This window comes from Triticum urartu, chromosome 6A (assembly GCF_056163025.1).
Source record: "Triticum urartu cultivar PI428250 chromosome 6A, HENAU_Tu73, whole genome shotgun sequence".
NCBI lineage: Eukaryota > Viridiplantae > Streptophyta > Magnoliopsida > Poales > Poaceae > Triticum > Triticum urartu.
In genome coordinates, this window is record NC_141878.1 from 346,879,180 (window position 1) to 346,901,914 (window position 22,735).

A 22,735-nucleotide genomic window follows, 5' to 3' on the forward strand; every position below is an offset into this window, starting at 1 on the left:
GCATCTGCTTCTTCTTTGTCTAAGCGTTCCCCAACTCCACCAACTTCCCCTCCTCCGGTAGGTGATGATACAGAGGTCTTCTTCAACCTCGGGTGTCTTAGCCCGAGGAGGAAGAGGAAGGCAGCGGAAGAAGAAACGGTGGATGAGTAAGTGCTTCAACTCTTGTCATCTCCGTCCCTCCGGGCGATGTCTCTTTTCTTGACCTGTCTTCATCTTGGCAGGGGTACGGAGACACTAGCCAAGAGGGTGAAGAGGGCCAGGTCATCGGCAGGCGGCCAGCCCCCAGCGAGAACCTCGAAGGCGCAACTGGTGGTGGTGAGCAGCCCGGACTACAGCCCCCGGCACAGCCCCCAGCATAATCTCATCACCGGCCCCTCGTCAATGTGTGTCATGGGTAGGATTCTTGGTACTGAACTTGCCGTGATTGCAGGAGGGGGAGAGCAACAGGAGGAGCCACTAAGGGCTACCCCCAACACGCCGCCTCCATCAACCACGCCGCCCCGAGGGGCGTCCCGGCAAGGGTGCCAAGCATCGAGCCCATGCACACGGAGGAGGAGGAGGAGAACTTGGGCGCTGGCAGCTCCACCTTGGTGCCAAATGTTGGCGAGGAAGGGGCTACTTCTTCCCAGCCTCGCACGGGTACATTATTTGCCTCTCATCACTGCCCTTTCTTCTTCTTTCGAAATCTTTGTCTTGGCTTCCTTCATCCCCTTCTTGATATACAGATCCTCCGTCGGTGGACCAGGAGGACATAGACAATGTCATCGAGGATGTCGCCAAGGCCGCCAAGGAGGAGGCCAAGAAGATCGCCACCGAGGAGCCGCCAAGGGCGCTGCTTAGGACGCCGCCAAGGGGACTGCCGGGGAGCCCGACAAGGCTACTGCCGGGGAGGCCGGCAAGTCCACTGCCGAGGAGGAGGTGGCTGATGACCATCCTTCCTCCTCCGCTGCCTCTGGCTCCTGCAGGTATCTGAGGGTGAGCGACAACCTTTTCGTCCACCTTCTAGGGGCCTCAAGCTCCACGGTGCCCATTGAGGGAGAGGTCTTCGACGAGGTGGTGCTCGCCGCCGCCCGTCTCGAGGTCGTCGATGTGCCAAGCGTCGACAATGACGGTTCTTAGGAGGAGCAGCTTCTCCAGGCCATGGGCACCAGCTTCCGGAAGCTCTAGGAGCTCCACCACGCCCACCTGGACAAGGCTATGTCCAGGATGGCAACGGTGGATATGGCGGAGGCGGATCTCAAGGGACGCATTACCGAGGCGCAGACTTGGTACCGACAAGCCTGTGAGGAGCTGAAGGCCGCCCAGGGCGAGCTGACCAGGCGCGAGGTGGAGCTCACCATGGAGCGAGCCGACATCGAGAAGGCCCAGGACATGGCGAAAAACCTGCCCGCCACAGCGGAGGCCGCTCAAGCCCAGCATCAGGCCGCGCAGAACTCCCAGGAGGAGGACCTTGTAGCGCGTGAGGACAAGTTGGCCGCAACACTCCATGGCAAGGACGAGGAGTTGCAAAAGCTTGTCATGCAGCGGACCCATGGGCTGGAGCGGAGGCACAAGGAGGCGCTCGATGCCCAGGCTTTGGTTCATGCCGACAAGGTGAAGGAGCTAGAGGTGGAGTAGGACGAGCTGAAGGATCAGGTCCTGAAGCTATCCAAGGAGAAGGACACACTCAACGGTGCTCTAGTTCAGGTGCAGGGCACAGTCCTCGACAAGGCCAGGCAGCTCTCCGAGGCCAACAACTCCATCAAAGACCTCAAGTTGAAGCTGGAGGGTCTCGAGGGGATGCTGTCTGAGGGCAAGGCCCGGGAGGAGGCCATGGCCAAGGTCCAAGAGATCGAGAAGCAGCTGCGGAAGAATGAAGCCGCCAACCACAAGGATTTTGTGGAAGGCAAGAACCGCTGGATCGAACTTCTCAAAGGCTTCGCCGACAGGATCACCACACAGCTGGCTAGCATGGGGATGCCAAATGTGAGGTATACCCCGGAGTGCAATGCGAGCCCCAGCGCCAAGCTGACCATCTTCTTCGAGGGCGTCCTCGGGGCCCTGGAGCAGCTCCACTCCAACCGGGCGGCCTCCCTGGCCGATGAGTCCCGGAGGCTTTGCCAGGGTGCCATGACCAAGGTTCTCACCAAGGTGGCGCACTGGAACCCAAACCTCGACTTCGACGCCGCACTGGAGAGCTTACCGGAGGATGCAGACCTCGCGACGCCCAAGGAGTGTATCAAGCCCATCATCAGCCTCATCGGCGGAATCGAGAGTGTGGAGGGTGTAACACCCTCGATGCGACTATATCTCCCACGTGTCGAGGCATGACTTAGAGGCATAATCGCATTGAAGGCATATGTCGCAAGTTAGGCAATCTTCACAACATCCCATGTAATATAAATCATAAAGGGGAGATAACATAGTTGGCTTACACTCGCCACGTCAATCAAGTACATAAATAACATTACATCATCCAAACACTCATGGCCCGACTACGGCGCCAAAATAAAAGATAACCCAACATGCGACAGGGTCCCGATCACCCCCAACTGGGCACCACTACTGATCATCAGGAAAGGAAACATAGTAACGTTGAGAGTCCTCGTCGAGCTCCCACTTGAGTTCAAGCGCGTCACCTGGAGCGGAATCATCAGGCCCTGCATCTGGTGTTATAGTAATCTGTGAGCCACAGGGACTCAACAATCTCGCACCCTCGCGATCAAGACTATTTAAGCTTATAGGTAAGGAAAGGTAAAATATATGTGGAGCTACAGCAAGCGACTAGCAAAATATGGTGGCTAATTTATTCGCAAAAGAGAGCTAGAAGAGGAGGCAAAGCGCGAGCGAGAAATTAGAGAGCAACCTGCGCAAACATTACTCCAACACCGTGTCCGCTTCCCGGACTCCGCCGAGAAGAGGCCATCACGGTAACACACTCAGTTGATTCATTTTAATTAAGTTAAGGTTCAAGTTATCTACAACCGGACATTAACAAATTCCCATGTGCCCATAACCGCGGGCACGACTTTCGAAAGTTCAAATCCCTGCAGGGGAGTCCCAACTTAGCCCATCACAAGCTCTCATGGTCAATGAAGGAATAGACCTCCTCCCAAGACGCTCCGATCAGACTCGGTATCTCGGTTATTCAAGACACTTCGACAGGTTAAAACAAGACCAGCAACACCGCCCGAATGTGCCGACAAATCCCGATAGGAGCTGCACATATCTCGTTCTCAGGGCACACTCAGATGAGCCAGATGTCAGGTAGGCCAGCCCAGAGTTGCCCCTGGTAGCCCTGGACATCGCTCGGTGGGACCAACACTTAGAGGAGCACTGGCCTGGGGGGGCTAAAATAAGATGACCCTCGGGCTCCGGAAACCCAAGGGAAAAGAGGCTAGGTGGCAAATGGTAAAACCAAGGTTGGGCATTGCTGGAAAAGCTTTAATCAAGGCGAAATATCAAGGGGTTCCCATTATAACCCAACCGCGTAAGGAACACAAAATCCGGGAACATAACACCGATATGACGGAAACTAGGGCGGCAAGAGTGGAACAAAACACTAGGCGAGAGGCCGAGACTTCCACCCTTTACCAAGTATATAGATGCATTAAGATAACATGGCAATATAATGATATCCCAACAAGTAAATAAATGTTCCAACAAGGAACGGTCTCCAATCTTCACCTGCAACTAGCAACGCTATAAGAGGGGCTGAGCAAAGCGGTAACATAGCCAATCAACGGTTTGCTAGGACATGGTGGGTTAGAGGTTTGACATGGCAATTTGGGAGGCTTTAAAGCAAATGGTAGGCATCGTAGCATTGGCATAGCAAAAGAGCGAGCAATCTAGCATAGCAAAGATAGTAGTGATTTCGAGGGTATGATCATCTTGCATGCACAGTTGTCAGAGTTGACTGGATCCTCGAAAGAAAACTCAACGGGCTCCTCGTTAGGGAACTCGTCTCCCAGATCTACCCAAACAAGACAAACAAGCAACAAGGTCACAAATCAACCACGTGCAACCCCAACAACTTGATGCGAAGATGGTATGCTATGCGGGATGCAATGCGGGATGCATATGCAAGATGTGACAGGGAATGCATGAACCTGGCATCAACATGGAAATCCAAGTGTGCCACTGGAAAGATGAGATGAAATCGCTTGAAAACGATATAAAGAACGCCGGAATCAGAGTTACAGTTTGGAAATGGCAAGCGATTCAAAAATGACACCGGTCTGCGATTTACCGCAAGTAGCCATCTAAATGCAATGAGATGAACATGCTACAGCACTCAAACATGACAAGAAAATACATGGCAGGGATGCATTCATGATTCTTAACAAAATTCTAGCACTGAGCTACGGCCAATTCATCCATTAACAGGTTCAAACAAGCATGGCAAAAATGCATATGACAAACACATCTCAGACTTAGTGAAATTAACACTTGTCTGGAATTTCAGATCAGGTAACACTCTTCGGAGCAACAAAACTACATGCTACAGGACCTGAACATGACAAAGTAAAGCATGGCATGGAGCTACTCAAAGAGCTTAACAAAAGTCCCTTAGTGACCTTGAGCCAAAAGGCATCAGCAAATACAATTGGAAGCATGTGAACATAGCAAAAACATAATCAGTTTTCAGACTTAGTGAAAACTGGCACATGCTGAAATATAACTCAAGTAGGCATATTTACGAGCTCGATGCACTCACTAAGGTGCAAGTCATGAAAAGCTAAGCATACATCCGTCAAGAATACACAAAATGCAAGCTAGACATGGCAACAACAATAGCATAGCATGCCCGAATCAACCACAACGTCATCGGCAAAATTGCAAACAAGTTGACAATCTGCCCAGATTCACAAAGTAGCAAAAGTAGAGCTCGATTGACTCAAGCTAGGGTCCTCCATAATTGCAAACAAAGACATGGATGGATAGAGCACTACAATATTGACAAAACGTCCTTACTGATCATCCTCAAAAGAGGCACGGATCACTAGAAAACAACATGAACATATGATATCATGAGATAAACAGATCAAGGACTTAGTGGAATTGCTAAGTCCCTGAAATCAGAATTAACAAGTGCACCACTTTGCAAGCTCGTGTTAGTCACCACACACATCATAACAAGAACAATAGCATAGCATGCCCGAATCAACCACAACGTCATCGGCAAAATTGCAAACAAGTTGACAATCTGCCCAGATTCACAAAGTAGCAAAAGTAGAGCTCGATTGACTCAAGCTAGGGTGCTCCATAATTGCAAACAAAGACATGGATGGATTGAGCACTACAATATTAACAAAACATCCTTACTGATCATGCTCAAAAGAGGCACGTATCACTAGGAAACAACATGAACATATGACATCATGAGATAAACAGATCAAGGACTTAGTGGAATTGCTAAGTCCCTGAAATCAGAATTAACAAGTGCACCACTTTGCAAGCTCGTGCTAGTCACCACACACATCATCAAAATACATGGGTTGCAACTCTGGAAAGATGAAAAAACCCTTAACAAAACATATGTAGAACTCATGGGCATATCATGCACACAATAATCATGGCAAAAATGACAAAAGGCTAAATTGAGCAGCAGATCTGACAATTATCTCAAGTAGCCTCCTTCTAACAGCATTTCGGGCATCAAGATTAACTCAAATGAAAATTATGCAATGGAATGAAATGATGTACTCTCTGAGATGAACATTTTGATATGCTATATGCATGAATCGTAGCTACGGATGCAAAGTTACGAGGCTATGAACATGAGCACTTAAAACTGGAAATTGGGGACTTAGTAGAAAAAAACACCTCCGGATCTAGGGTTTGACTCGGCACGCAAAATGAGGCGGCGTTGCTGCTCGCCGGAGATGACGAAGACGGCGGCGGCCGTGGTCGGCGGCGGCGTATCCGACTCTCCCGTGGCCGGATCCAGCCGGAGGCGAGGTCGTGGACGGCGGAGGTGCGGCGGCGGGCCTCGCGGTGGGCGCGGGCAGCCGGCGCCGGCGAGCTCCAGTGGCGCCGGGCGTGGCCAGCTCCGGTGGAAGGCAGCGGCGCGGAGGAGTGCGGCGGCCGGAGCGGTGGAAGGCGGCGGTGGGACGAAGGGCGCGGGCGGCGGCGGCCTCGGGCTTGCGTGCGCCCGACGTGGGCTCCGCGGGCCTCGGGCGGCGGCGGGTTGGCGGCGGTGACGTGGCAGGCGGCGGTTGGTGGCGGTGATGATGTCCGGCGTGGTCCGGACAATGTCCGGCGCGCGAAGGGTGAGATCTAGGGTTTCGGGAGAGGGGAACCGCAAATTTCGGAGGGGGTGTTTAAATAGGCCTAGAGGGAGCTAGGAGAGTCCAAATGAGGTGTGGTTTTCGGCCACACGATCATGATCGAATGCTCTAGATGATGGAGAGGGTTTAGGTGGGTTTTGGGCCAAATTGGAGGGGTGTTAGGCTGCAACACACACGAGGCCTTCTCGGTCCCTTGGTTAACCGTTGGAGTATCAAACGAAGTCCAAATTATACGAAACTTGACAAGCGGTCTACCGGTAGTAAACCAAGGCCGCTTGGCAAGTCTCGGTCCAATTCGGAAATGTTTAATCCCCACACACGCAAGAAGGCTAGAAATGACCACCGGAGGAGAACGAAGCGCCGGAACGCAAAACGGACAACAGGGAAAATGCTCGAATGCATGAGACGAACACGTATGCAAATGCAATGCACATGATGACATGATATGAGATGCATGACAACGATCACAACACACGGAGACAAAGACCCGAACCCGAGGAAATAAAATAACTTAACGCCGGAAACGAGAAGAGTTGGAGTACAAATTGGGAAAGTTACATCCGGGGTGTTACAGAGGGCCAGCGTCGGGATTAGGCACCCCGTTTCTCATTGCCGCTGCAGGTTCACGGCCAAGACAATTTATATCTTTAGTTAGAACCGCAGCAACAATTGTTTTGCGTACATCAATGGGAAAACTTTGACAAGGTTTTCCCATTCCAAAATATCAAATGCCAACGGTTGTGGAATGGGAAGTGTTTGCCATCAGTTCTAACATCAACATGGCAGCTCATGCTAAGTAAACCAGCTGTTCTTTTTGTGCAGTTCCACCAAAATCAACCAAATTCGCGTGTAGCTTGTATGATTTCACCTTTTATATGTTGCAACACCTTGAACATATCAGCACCTCCTTTCTTGTGGTGGAAATGAATGATCTGAGAATATTCAATGTATTCGAGAACATTTTATGGAGTTCCCATTTAAAATAAGCTGAGCACCCCTGTTTGCATAAATAGAAAAAAGTGATTAGTGATAACCCACAAGTATAGGGGATCGCAACAGTTTTCGAGGGTAGAGTATTCAACCCAAATTTGTTGATTGCACACAAGGGGAGCCAAAGAATATTCTCAAGTATTAGCAGCTGAGTTGTCAATTCAACCATACCTGGAAACTTAATATCTGCAGCAAAGTGTTTAGTAGCAAAGTAATATGATAGTAGAGATAACGGTAACAAAAGTTAACAATAGTAAAAGCAATGTTTTTGGTATTTTGTAGTGATGATAGCAATAGCAACGGAAAAGTAAATAAGCGAAGAACAATATATGGAAAGCTCGTAGGCAATGGATCGGTGATGGAGAATTATGCCGGATGCAGTTCATCATGTAACAGTAATAACCTAGGGTGACACAGAACTAGCTCCAGTTCATTGATATAATGTAGGCATGTATTCCGAACATAGTCATACGTGCTTATGGAAAAGAACTTGCATGACATCTTTTGTCCTACCCTCCCGTGGCAGCGGGGTCCTTACGAAAACTAAGGGATATTAAGGTCTCTTTTTAATAGAGAACTGGAACAAAGCATTAACACATAGTGAATACATGAACTCCTCAAACTACGGTCATCACCGGTAAGTATCCCGATTATTGTCACTTCGGGGTTAACGGATCGTAACACATAATAGGTGACTATAGACATGCAAGATAGGATCAAGAACACTCATATATTGATGAAAACATAATAGGTTCAGATCTGAAATCATGGCACTCAGGCCCTAGTGACAAGCATTAAGCATAGCAAAGTCATAGCAACATCAATCTCAGAACATAGTGGACACTAGGGATCGAACCCTAACAAAACTAACTCGATTACATGATAGATCCCATCCAACCCATCACCGTCCAGCAAGCCTACGACGGAATTACTCGCGCACGGCGGTGAGCATTATGAAATTGGTGATGGAGGATGGTTGATGATGACGATGGCGACGGATTCCCCTCTTCGGAGCCCCGAACGGACTCCAGATCAGCCCTCCCGAGAGGTTTTAGGGCTTGGCGGCGGCTCCGTATTGTAAAACGCGATGATTTCTTATCTCTGATTTTTTCTCATCGAAACTCAATATATGGAGGTGGAGTTGGAGTCGGAGACGCAACAGGGGGCCCACGAGGTAGGGGGGCTCGCCCTAGGGGGGCAGGCGCGCCCTAGGGGGGCAGGCGCACCCCCCACCCTAGTGGCAAGACGGTGGGCCCCCTGGCCTTCATCTTTGGCAGGTATTTTTCTTATTTTCTGAGTGTCTCCGTGAAGTTTTAGGTCATTCTGAGAACGTTTCCTCCTGCACATAAATAACACCATGGTAGTTCTGCTGAAAACAGCGTCAGTCCAGGTTAGTTCCATTCAAATCATGCAAGTTGGAGTCCAAAACAAGGGCAAAAGTGTTTGGAAAAGTAGATATGTTGGAGACGTATCAACTCCCCCAAGCTTAAACCTTTGCTTGTCCTCAAGAAATTTAGTTGACAAACTGAATGTTATAAAGAAAAACTTTTACAAACTCTGTTTGCTCTTGTTGTTGCAAATATGTAAAGCCAGCATTCAAGTTTTCAGCAAAGATTATAACTAACCACATTTGCAATAATGCATAGGTCTCAAGTTTACTCATATCAATAGCATAATCAACTAGCGATCCATAATAATAAAATTTGGATGACAACACTTTCTCAAAACAATCATAATATGATATAACAAGATGGTATCTCGCTAGCCCTTTCTGAGACCGCAAAACATAAATGCAGAGCACCTTTAATGACCAATGACTGACTAGACATTGTAATTCATGGTAAAAGAGATCCAGTCAAGTCATACTCAATGTATACTAACAGTAATGAATGCAAATGACAGTGGTGCTCTCCAACTGGTGCTTTTTAATGAGGATGATGAATCAGCATAAAAGTAAATAGATAGGCCCTTCGCAGAGGGAAGCAGGGATTTGTAGAGGTGCCAGAGCTCGGTTTTGAAATAGAGGTGAATAATATTTTGAGCGATATACTTTGATTGTCAACATAACAACCAAGAGATGGCGATATCTTCCATGCTACACACATTATAGGCGGTTCCCAAACAGAATGGTAAAGTTTATACTCCCCCTTCCACCACAAGCATCAATCCATGGCTTGCTCGAAACAACGAGTGCCTCCAACTAACAAGAGTCCCAGGGGGAGTTTTGTTTGCAATTATTTTGATTTAGTTTGCATAAAGCATGGGACTAGGCATCCCGGTGACCAGCCATTTATCTCGTGAGGAGCGAAGTCCACTCCTCTTGTGAATAACCCGCCTAACATGGAAGATACAGATAGCCCTAGTTGATACATGAGCTATTCGAGCATACAAAACAAGATATTTATTTGAAGGTTTAGAGTTTGGCACATACGAATTTACTTGGAACGGCAGGTACATACCGTATATAGGTAGGTATAGTGGACTTATCTGGAATAACTTTGGGGTTTAAGGGATTGGATGCACAAGCAGTATTCCCGCTTAGTACAGGTGAAGGCTAGCAAAAGACTGGGAAGCGACCAGCTAGAGAGAGATACCAGTCATGAACATGCGTTAAAATTAATCAGCACTGAATGCAAGCATGCGTAGGATATAATCCACCATGAACATAAATATTGTGAAGGCTATGTTGATTTTGTTTCAACTACATGCGTGAAAATGCGCCAAGTCAAGTCACTTAAATCATTCAGAGGAGGATACCACCCTATCATACTACATCATAACCATTTTAATAGCATTTTGGCACGAAGGTAAACCATTATAACTCATAGCTAATCAAGCATGGCACAAGAAACTATGATCTCTAGTTGTCATTGTAAACATGTTTATTCATAATAGGCCGAATTAGGAATGATGAACTAATCATATTTACAAAAACAAAAGAGGTCAAGTTCATACCAGCTTTTCTAATCTCAGCTAGTCCATCATATAATCATCATTATTGCCCTTCACTTGCACGACCGAACGATGTGAATAATAATAATAGTGCACGTGCATTGGACTAAGCTGGAATCTGCAAGCATTCAATAAACAGGAGAAGACAAGGCAATATGGGCTCTTTTGTCAGATCAACAGTAATGCATATAAGAGCCACCTCAACAATATAATTATGGTCTTCTCCTATCGACACCCAAAGAAAAGGAAAGAAATAAAACTATTTACACGGGAAAGCTCCCAACAAGCAAAAGAAGAACATGAAATATTCTTGGGTTTTCTTTTTAATTACTACTACAAGCATGGAAAGTAAATTAATTAAAAGATACAACTATTTTTTTTGGTTTTTCTTAAGGTTTATTAAACACACAAGAAGAAAGCATAAAAAGGAAATTAAACTAGCATGGATGATACAATGAAAATTATGAGCACCGACATCTAGCAATGAGTGTGTGAACATAAATATAATGTCGGTGGGAAATACGTACTCCCCGAAGATTAGGCTTTTGGCCTAAGTTGGTCTATGGCCACGGCTGGCCTGGCGGATATCCATAATAATAGTTTTTGGGGTCGTACTGTGATGAGGAAGAAGAGGGCTCAGATTTCCACTTTCTGACAATCATCTCCGGATCCCACTGGTAATTAGACTGTCGTGAAGGATCAAATTATGGTTCCGGCTCTGGCTCCTCGGGTGGTGCAGGGTTTCGGTAGGCATGGATAGCCGTCAACGGAACAAGGTACGTGCCTACAGTCAAATCAAACAAAGAAGGAGCAGGCAAGGTAATAGTCTCAGGATGATGTTTATTAAAGAACAATTGATATTTAAGCACTCCTTCCCTGTTCTTAACAATAAAATCATGTGCCACCATACTTTTATAATCTAGATAAACACGGGGAAGTACTTTCTCTTCCTTCTCAGCATGCCTAATAGGTATGTTAAAATGTGCAGCTAGGTGTGTAGCATAGATGCCTCCAAAGATGGGGCCCTAGGTACGGTTCAGACTTAACCGTTTGGTAATAATGCTGCCCATACTAAAAGAGTTATCACCATATAAACCGTGGTGCAAAATAATAATATCAGGGATACTCAGATTTCCACAGTTTCCGCAACCAATTAAGCAACGACTAGCAAATAATGCAAAGTAGCGTAAAACAGGAAAATGTATGCTAGTGATTCATGCATCGGAAACCTTCCTTGTTTCCCCTATAGTGATAGTGTCAATAAATCCCTCCACATCATCACGATGTGGTTCTTCTGTCTTACCCCCAAAAGGGACTAAGCAAATCCGACAGAAATCATAAACTGACATCTCCTTATGCTCATCATATAAATGAAATTCCATCGTAGGTGGTGAGTTCCTAGAATGAAAATGAAAGTTTTGCACAAAGGTATTTGTGAGCAAGAGATACTGATCGCATTGGTCGTGGAGGAAAGCGGCAAGGCCTGCAGTCTGAGCCAACTCATGAAAATCTTCATAAATCTCGACTGCTCTTAAGAAATCCTCGGAAGGCCATTCACATGCCCGAACCTCCGCGGTGCGAGGCAAATTATACTTAGTCTTCGATGCCTTCTCCTTCGAGCTTTGGCTCGATGAGCCCCTCAAAAGTCTCCTCATCATTTTCTGTAAAATTCTGAAATTTTTAGTAACTTCAAAATAGAAGTAAACCAAACTCAATAATATTGATAGCAACTACTCCTACAAGTGCCTAGGGCCTATATCATGCATCAAAACTACTTTTGACCATATAAATTCGACATGCAAGCTCAAGAACAGGGTCACCTAAGCAACAAAAACTTGCAATGAATAAATCACTAGAAAAAAACTAATTGGACCAATGGAGGAGTCACATACCAAGGAACAATCTCCCCAAGCAGTTTTGTGAGAGGTGCTTTGAGCAAGGAGATCGAAAATGGCAGCAAGATGAGCTAGAACTCGTGCTTGAGCTGGTTATTCGTGTTTGTGGGAGGAAGATGAAGTGTGTGGGTGCAGGAATGAGTGGAGAACGGCCACCGTGGGCCCACGAGGCAGGGGGCGCGCCCTCCATCCTCATGGCAAGGTGGCTAGCCTCCCTGGTGTGTTCTTTGTTCCATAAATCCTCAAATATTCTAGAAAAAATCATATTTAATTTTCAGGGCATTTGGAGAACTTTTATTTTCGAGGTATTTTTATATCGCACGAATAATCAGATAACTGACAAAAAAATATTTATTTTTATTTTATTTAATATAAATAACATAAAGTAAAAGTGGGGTATAGAAGGTTGTGCCTTCTAGTTTCATCCATCTCATGATCATCAAAAGGAATCCACTAACAAGGTTGATCAAGTCTTGTTAACGAACTCATTCCGAATAACATGGAACCGGAGAAATTTCGACTGACACTATGTTACCTCAACGGGGATATGCACATCCCCAACAATAAGAATATCATATTTCTTCTTGACAGTAGGAAGAAGAAATTCAAAACCTCCAAATATAATCGATGGAATTTTTCCAATTGAGTTGATACTATGAACTTGAGGTTGTTTCCTCGGAAAGTGTACCGTATGCTCATTACCATTAACATGAAAAGTGACATTGCCTTTAGTGCAATCAATAAAAGCCCCTGCAATATTCAAAAAGGGTCTTCGAAGAATAATAGACATACTATCATCCTCGGGAATATCAAGAATAACAAAGTCCGTTAAAATAGTAACGTTTGCAACTACAACAGGCACATCCTCACAAATACCGACAGGTATAGCAGTTGATTTATTAGCCATTTGCAAAGATATTTCAGTAGGTGTCAACTTATTCAAATCAAGTCTACGATATAAAGAGAGAGGCATAACACTAACACCGGCTCCAAGATCACATAAAGCAGTTTTAACATGGTTTCTTTTAATGGAGCATGGTATAGTGGGTACTCCTAGATCTCCAAGTTTCTTTGGTATTCCACCCTTAAAAGTTTAATTAGCAAGAATGGTGGAAATTTCAGCTTCTGGTATCTTTCTTTTATTTGTAATAATATCTTTCATATAACTAGCATAAGGATTGGTTTTGAGCATATCAGTTAATCGCATACGCAAAAAGATAGGTCTAATCATTTCAGCAAAGCGCTCAAAATCCTCATCATCCTTTTTCTTGGATGATTTGGGAGGAAAAGGCATGGGTTTCTGAACCCAAGGCTCTCTTTCTTTACCATGTTTCCTAGAAACAAAGTCTTTCTTATCATAACATTGATTCTTTGATTGTGGGTTATCAAGATCAACAGCAGGTTCAATTTCTACATCATTATCATTACTAGGTTGAGCATTATTATGAACATTATTATTAACATTATCACTAGTTTCAGGGTCATTACCAAATTGTGTTTCAGCATCAGAAATAGGAATATCATTTGGATTCTCAGGTGTTTCAACAATACGATCACTAGAAGCATGCAAAGTCCTATAATTTTTCTTTTTCTTCTTTTTAGAAGAGCTAGGTACATCTATATTATTTCTCTGAGAATCTTGCTCAATTCTCTTAGGATGGCCTTCAGGATACAAAGGTTCCTGAGTCATTCTACCAGTTCTAGTAGCAACTCTAACAACATTATCATTATTTTTACTATTCAATTCATTGAGCAAATCATTTTGAGCTTTAAGTACTTGTTCTACTTGAGTGGTAACCATAGAAGCATGTTTAGTAATAAGTTTAAGTTCACCTTTGACATTAGCCATATAATCACCTAAGTGTTCAAGCATATTTGAATTGTATTTCAATTTTCTACCAAAATAAGCATTAAAGTCTTCTTGCTTAGCCATAAATCTATCAAACTCATCTAAGCATGGGCTAGCAATTTTAGTAAATGGGATTACAGCTTTATCATATATATAGAGAGAATTTACCTTTACTACCTGTGTCGGGTTATCAAGACCAAGAGTTTCTTCAATAGGAGAAGGATTTGGATTATATGTTTCTCCAACAGGCGGCAAATTAAGACCATGTATTTCTTCAAGAGGAGGTAAATTCTTAACATCTTCAGCTTCAATACCTTTTTCTTTCATAGATTTCTTTGCCCCTTGCATATCTTCAGGACTGAGAAATAGAATACCCCTCTTCTTCGGAGTTGGTTTAGGAATGGGCTTAGGAATTGGCTCCAGAGGTGTCCAAATATTTTCATTTGCCAACATATTATTCAATAGAATTTCAGCTTCATCCGGTGTTCTTTCCCTGAAAACAGAACAAGCACAACTATCCAGGTAATCTCTAGAGGCATCGGTTACTCCATTATAAAAGATATCAAGTATTTCATTTTTCTTAAGACGATGATCAGGCAAAGCATTAAGTAATTGGAGAAGCCTCCCCCAAGCTTGTGGGACACTCTCTTCTTCAATTTGCGCAAAATTATATATATCCTTTAAAGAACCTTGTTTCTTATGAGCAGGGAAATATTTGGCAGAGAAGTAATAAATCATATCCTGGGGCTATGCACACAACCAGGATCAAGAGAATTAAACCATATCTTAGCATCACCCTTTAATGAGAACGAAAATATTTTAAGGATATAAAAGTAGCGAGTTCTCTCATCTTTAGTGAAAAGGGTAGCTATATCATTCAGTTTAGTAAGATATGCCACTACAGTTATAGATTCATAACCATGAAAAGGATCAGATTCAACCAAAGTAATTATATCAGGATCAACAGAGAATTCATAATCCTTATCAGTAACAAAGATAGGTGAAGTAACAAAAGGAGGGTCATGTTTCATTCTATCATTTAGGGATTGCTTACTCCATTTAGCTAATAATCTTTTAAGTTCAGTTCTATTTCTGCAAGCTAAAATGGCTAAAGAAGCATCTTGACCAAATACATAACCCTTAGGAATAGCAAGTGGTTCTTCATCATCACTTTCATCAGTATCATCAGATTCAATATTTTCAATTTCTCTAGCCCTAGCAAGTTGTTCATCAAGAAAATCACTAAGTGGCGTTGTAGTATCAGGCATAGAGGTAGTTTCATCATAAGTATCATGCATAACAGAAGTGGCATCATCAATAACATGCGACATATCAAAATGAATAGCAGAAGCAGGTGTAGGTGTTGCAAACATACTCATAACAGAAGGTGAATCAAGTGCAGAGCTAGATGGCAGTTCCTTACCTCCCCTCGTAGTTGAGGCCTAGATCTTGGTTTTTGGATCTCTCAAGTTCTTCATATTGATAAGCAGATATATATCCCAAGTGACTCAAAGAATAGAGCTATGCTCCCCGACAATGGAGCCAGAAAAAGGTCTTGATAACCCACAAGTATAGGGGATCGCAACAGTTTTCGAGGGTAGAGTATTCAACCCAAATTTGTTGATTTGACACAAGGGGAGCCAAAGAATATTCTCAAGTATTAGCAGTTGAGTTGTCAATTCAACCACACCTGGAAACTTAATATCTGCAGCAAAGTGTTTAGTAGCAAAGTAATATGATAGTAGAGATAACGGTAACAAAAGGTAACGGTAGTAAAAGCAATGTTTTTGGTATTTTGTAGTGATGATAGCAATAGCAACGGAAAAGTAAATAAGCGAAGAACAATATATGGAAAGATCGTAGGCAATGGATCAGTGATGGAGAATTATGCCGGATGCGGTTCATCATGTAACAGTCATAACCTAGGGTGACACCGAACTAGCTCCAGTCCATTGATATAATGTAGGCATGTATTCCGAACATAGTCATACGTGCTTATGGAAAAGAACTTGCATGACATCTTTTGTCCTACCCTCCCGTGGCAGTGGGGTCCTTACGGAAACTAAGGGATATTAAGGCCTCCTTTTAATAGAGAACCGGAACAAAGCATTAACACATAGTGAATACATGAACTCCTCAAACTACGGTCATCACCGGTTAGTATCCCGATTATTGTCACTTCGGGGTTAACGGATCATAACACATAATAGGTGACTATATACTTGCAAGATAGGATCAAGAACACTCATATATTGATGAAAACATAATAGGTTCGGATCTGAAATCATGGCACTCGGGCCCTAGTGACAAGCATTAAGCATAGCAAAGTCATAGCAACATCAATCTCAGAACATAGTGGACACTAGGGATCAAACCCTAACAAAACTAACTCTATTACATGATAGATCCCATCCAACCCATCACCGTCCAGCAAGCCTATGATGGAATTACTCACGCACGGCGGTGAGCATCATGAAATTGGTGATGGAGGATGGTTGATGATGGTGACGGATTCCCCTCTTCGGAGCCCCGAATGGACTCCAGATCAGCCCTCCTGAGAGGTTTTCGGGCTTGGCGGCGGCTCCGTATCGTAAAATGTGATGATTTCTTCTCTCTAATTTTTTTCTCATCGAAACTCAATATATGGAGGTGGAGTTGGAGTCGGAGACGCAACAGGGGGCCCACGAGGTAGGGGGCACGCCCTAGGGGGGCAGGTGTGCCCCCCACCCTCGTGGCAAGACGGTGGGCCCCATGGCCTTCATCTTTGGCAGGTATTTTCTTATTTTCTGAAAAGTGTCTCTGTGAAGTTTCAGGTCATGAAACAATGTTTGCTCCTGCACATAAATAACACCATGGTAGTTCTGCTGAAAACAGCGTCAGTCCGTGTTAGTTCCATTCAAGTCATGCAAGTTAGAGTCCAAAACAAGGGCAAAAGTGTTTGGAATAGTAGATACGTTAGAGATGTATCAATTAGTATAAAGCAAAATGTACTATGAATTGACAGTTTAAACAGGCAACCTAGATGATCCATGTAGAGCACACATTTCAAAAAATGGAACTCACCGTAAAGAATCCTAAAACAACATTGGATTGGCCATCACAGCAACAATGAGGGAGATTTGTTAGTCCTTCTGAGATGAAGTTAGTTTGTTCTTGTGGGCAGTTATGTAACCATCCTTCAACTGGTTCCTTCTGATATGAAGAGGATGATCCTGTTGTGCAAAGGCAAGAGAACAACTAAATGTTGCATCCCTGTTTGCATGAAGAAAGGAAAGGAAATAATTAAAACAGCATGGATGAAGCACTTCTCAAGGACAATACCACTTTCTCATGAGAGTATCTAAACAATAGCACAACACCAATAGAGATGATAAAGCTCAATCATACGGATGAAATCCGTGGGCCAGTGCCAACCTTTGTCAGCAGGCTTATTGTGTAGAGCATACAGATGAAGCACTTCTCGGGAACCATCTGTTGTTATCTACTGTGGTCTCCATGCTTACTATATAATCCTCGATTAGTTTAATGTTTCCAACATCTTCTTGTGTAGTTCCACTAAAATATATGTTATCTTGAAAGAAGATCCCTGTTTGCACAAGTAGAGATAATTACATATTACATTAAGAGTGGCATCAAATCAGTGGCAAAACAATTGCGCGTTCCAGCCATGGCAATAAATTAAGATGCAAAACTATATCATTACTTGTGTCATCACAGTTCTAGTGCTTCATTACAGCACTGGGAGATGATTTTTGTTTTTCTTCCACTTCTTCCCCTTCATCACTTGGTTGAATAACAGACAAGCTTCGCCTTCAATGTAAGATTTAGTATGTCAATTAGGGTGCACAAGTACAGTACTAAACAACGGCATTAATTTTCTGATGACAGTAGCAAAATATAGGCCAACAGTTGTGAAATATCGTTATCTTACCTCAATGGGATATTACGGTGCACATACAGATTGGAAGTCTTGTCTCCATTTGTGCAATTCACTAAAATCAAGCAACATTACTGTATAAGTAGCACAACATATGAAAGCACACTGCACAGTCATGTTAAAGAAGGGTAGTACTGACCTCTCACGACGCGGAATTCAAACAACTCACAAGAAGAAGATCTGAAACAAATTTGCCAACACGGATAGGAATTTAGATCTCCTCTTATGCAGTTCCACTAAGATCAGGCAATCAAGCAACGTTGTCAGTGTGACATTTTGGTTGAACTGCACAAAACACTCTTAAAACAAAAGTGTTTTGTGAAGTGCAACAAAAGGTGGCAATAGCAATGAGGTGAAGTAGATAACCCTGTTTACACAGAGGTGCAATGGAAACGACTATTGGTCAATAATGGTGGATGACACATAAGCCCACAAAAAGAAGCATCTAACTAATCTAAATGGGAAAGAAAGCAAGACTACCGTGTTTCTCAAACAGTGGCATTGATTCATATTAACAATAAAATTCGTTAAACATGTAATTTCCTTTTAATTATGGCATTGCTTCAATTTTTGAGCGGCATTATTAGAGGGTGTTTGTTTACAGGGACTTTTTGGTGTAGGGACTAAAAAAGTTCCTTTTAGTCCCATCTAAACCAAGCAGGAGGGACTTTTAGGGACTAAAAGTGGGCATTTGGGACTTAAGAAAGAAGGCCCTGAGGGAGAGTCTTTTTAGAACGTTTTCCAATAGTTGCCCCTACCCCGCATCACACCTTATATCTATTAGTTCATTACTAGGGGTAACATGGTCTTTTAGCATGTCATTTAATAAGCTCTAGTCCATGTTTAGTCCCTGGAACCAAACAGGTAGGGACTAGGGACTTTTTAGTTGGGACTAAAAAATTCCTAGGACTTTTTAACCAAACAAGGCCTTAGATTAACAACAGCTAAAGAGTTGTACGGGACAGTGGACGCACCAGCACCATGTGTATCTACCGATGTATAAAGGGGTGATGCACAGTCTGTTGCAACAAACAACAAACAACTAAGGAGCATATTTGTGTTGGTCCCAGTTTTGTTATCTTTAGACACCTTTCCTTATGTGAGGGAAGCTAATCTAGTCCTGCTCAAACTCTATAGCCTTGTCCCCTAAAACAGAAAGATCAGCTTGTTATAGATGTATGTACTGTGTTTGCCATTGCTTTCCCTTTTCGACCAACGCAGGTGCTGGATAGCCAGTCTGTACTACTTCCCCCCTTCCTTTCCTCTTTGAACCATTTCCTAGAATCATGCTATACAACTTTCCCCACTACTTTCCTGTTTGATCCAACACCTAGATTCAAGTGCAGAAGTGGAAAAATACCACATGCAGCGAGAGCAATGCATGTGGAATAAGTAAGTTATACCTTAAGGTTCTCGGGGTGTGGCTCAGTGGGCGGAAGGAGGCCGATCTTCCCACACTATGTACAATAGCGAGGAAGAATGGGTCGGAGGCCCTCGTGTGCCACTGCTTGGTGAGAGAGAACAGCTGCGCCGATAGTGGATTCCCTCCCTTGCCGATGGCGACAACATTAAGCCTCCTTCCCTTCCCGGCGGATGGATCCTGTCGGCTCTTTGACTAGCAGTGAGGGTAGAGAGAGATACCAAAGAAGTCTTGTTTAGATCTGGAGAGGGTGGGGAGTGTGAAGAGAGAAACTACAAGTGTTGAGGCTCCAACGTGTATATATATAATCGAGAGAGAGTGTGTGAAGAGAGCAAACCCTAGAAAACAAGGGTCGAGGCTGTAGCATATATAGATGGAGTGGTTTTCTTTTTCTACCCATAGAAATCATTTGAAATTGTGCACGAAATGGAACTCTTTATTTTATGTAGTGAAGAAAAATACTACGGGCAATGCTAACACGTGAAGAAAATAACGCTCGAAGGAGTCAACTCGCAATTAAGACTGCACGCCTCCCGGTCGCGCTTACTAACGTTCACATGTGGTACACGACCCTCCAAAGTGAAGAACACTAAACCACACACGGTCAAAATATTGAAATGGTGGGCTGCACCATCAATCAATTTTAAATTTTTTGGGCACTTGTATTCGGCCAAAGTCAGTGTGCCACCGTATGTACTAATGGTTACAGCGGGTGCTAAGAAACTAGGGTGTATTGAGAGTATTTGCCATGTCGTTTATTTGTAGGGTCACTTGCAAACTGTGAAACTCTATTCTCCTCTTATTTATTGGATGAGGCAAATCTTTTGCCTCCGTTTTGTAAAAAATAGAAATTCAATTTAATTATTTAGTTTGTACACTTTGCTCTCTTCCAATAATTTTGCGCACTTGTATTCGACCTAAGTCATTGTGCCACCACATCTCTTACTACTCCCTCTGTCTAGGTGTAAGCCACATTAGAAGGTGCAGTGGGACCACGGTGCAAGCAGGTTAGGGGAGAAGGAGAAACTTGACCAGTCCTTCCTCCAATCAAAGCCCTGATTTATGTCTCTAAACACAACAATTAATCACAACAATTAAGAGACGTTGTTTTAGCTACCATACATAGCCACGTATGAACTCACATGCAAGACGACTTTGATTCCTTGACTGATCAACGCATAGTTGCGCTCCCTGCGTTGGGTTTCCGGTGGAGATAACAAGGCAGAGTAAGTAACAATGCTCGCTAGCAACGAGGCTAGGAGGGGATTGAGATGCGAAGTTAATGGACGACGGCTAAACATTTTGGGAATATCAGATTTTTGTAAGATGACTTAACACCTAGACGGAGGGAGTACTACTCCTCAGTCCAGGTTTGATGGAATATTCGTCACCTCTTCTATTCTTGTATGTACTTCATTTATCTCACTTCATGTGGCTTCCCACTCGCACGATATTCCTATTATATGAACCTATGTGTGTGTGTGTCTGTGTGTCTGTGTGTTTTTTTAACAACATGTGTGTTAGAGAGAGCGACACATCGATATACTCCTACAAAGAGATGGCATGTAGTGTACGATTTTGCCGCGAGATTCGATGCATCCTCTCATTTCTGGGCATCCGGTCAGGACAGCTGCCATACCCGCTCATGACCAGCCTGGCCCACCCAAAGCCCCTCCATCGCCAGCGCGCTTCCCGCCCGAAACGGTCAACGCCGCTTTAGAGAATCGGTGCCGCATTCATGCCCGGGTAGAGTGGATGCGACCTCTCACTAGCGCCTGCGTTGAAGGGAGAAGCGGATTCAAGAGTGATGGTTGCTTCATCCATCCAACTTAGTGTTGGTTCTATGTGATTTGACGGCTCATTGGTCATTATTACTGAGGTGGTATAACTGCTGGATGTCCCACGTTTCAGCGAAATGAGATAGATTACAATTTTCTCCATTCTTACAGCGAAGGAGTGCGAAAGCAGTGAAAACACGCAAGCTTAGTGATTACATGGCCCACCTCACACTATCACCATATTTTCTAGACACCGTGCGACACCTAACTCTTTACATAGCAGTACAGTACGTACTGTAAGTTCTCGGCAAGATAAATTTGTACAATGCTATGAAGTTTCCACCTTCTGTTTCATGTATCTTGCGTCCAAGTTTGCCTCGTTGCAACATTTCATCAAATACAAAGGAGACTAACATGCATGCTATTGCATCTCAATGATTGGCAGATCATAGCCCATGTGTACTCCCTCCGTTCCAAAATAACTATCTCAACTATATGCAAACTTTAGTACAAAGTTTCCCCACTACTTTGAACCATTTCCTAGAATCATGCTAAACAACTTTCCCCACTACTTTCCTGTTTGATCCAGCACCTAGATTCAAGTGCAGAAGTGGAAAAATACAACATGCAGTGAGAGCAATGCATGTGGAATAAGTAAATTATACCTTAAGGTTCTCGGGGTGTGGCTCAGTGGGCGGAAGGAGGCTGATCTTCCCACACTATGTACGATAGCGAGGAAGAACGGGTCAGGGGCCCTCGTGTGCCACTGCTTGGTGAAAGAGAACAGCTGCGCCGATAGTGGATTCCCTCCCTTGCCGATGGCGACAACATTAAGCCTCCTTCCCTTCCCGGCGGATGGATCCTGTCGGCTCTTTGACCAGCAGTGAGGGTAGAGAGAGATACCAAAGAAGTTTTGTTTAGATCTGGAGAGGGTGGGGGAGTGTGAAGAGAGAAACTACAAGTGTTGAGGCTCCAACGTGTATATATATAATCGAGAGAGAGTGTGTGAAGAGAGCAAACCCTAGAAAACAAGGGTCGAGGCTGTAGCATATATAGATGGAGTGGTTTTCTTCTTCTACCCATAGAAATCATTTTAAATTGTGCACGAAATGGAACTCTTTATTTTACGTAGTGAAGAAAAATACTAGGGGCAATGCTAACACGTGAAGAAAATAACGCTCGAAGGAGTCAACTTGCAATTAAGACTGCACGCCTCCCGGTCGCGGTTACTAACGTTCACATGTGGTACACGACCCTCCAAAGTGAAGAACACTAAACCACACACGGTCATAATATTGAAATGGTGGGCTGCACCATCAATCAATTTTAAATTTTTTGGGCACTTGTATTCGGCCAAAGTCAGTGTGCCACCGTATGTACTAATGGTTACAGCGGGTGCTAAGAAACTAGGGTGTATTGAGAGTATTTGCCATCTCGTTTATTTGTAGGGTCACTTGCAAACTGTGAAACTCTATTCTCCTCTTATTTATTGGATGAGGCAAATCTTTTGCCTCCGTTTTGTAAAAAATAAAAATTCAATTTAATTATTTAGTTTGTACACTTTGCTCTCTTCCAATAATTTTGCGCACTTGTATTCGACCTAAGTCATTGTGCCACCACATCTCTTACTACTCCCTCTGTCTAG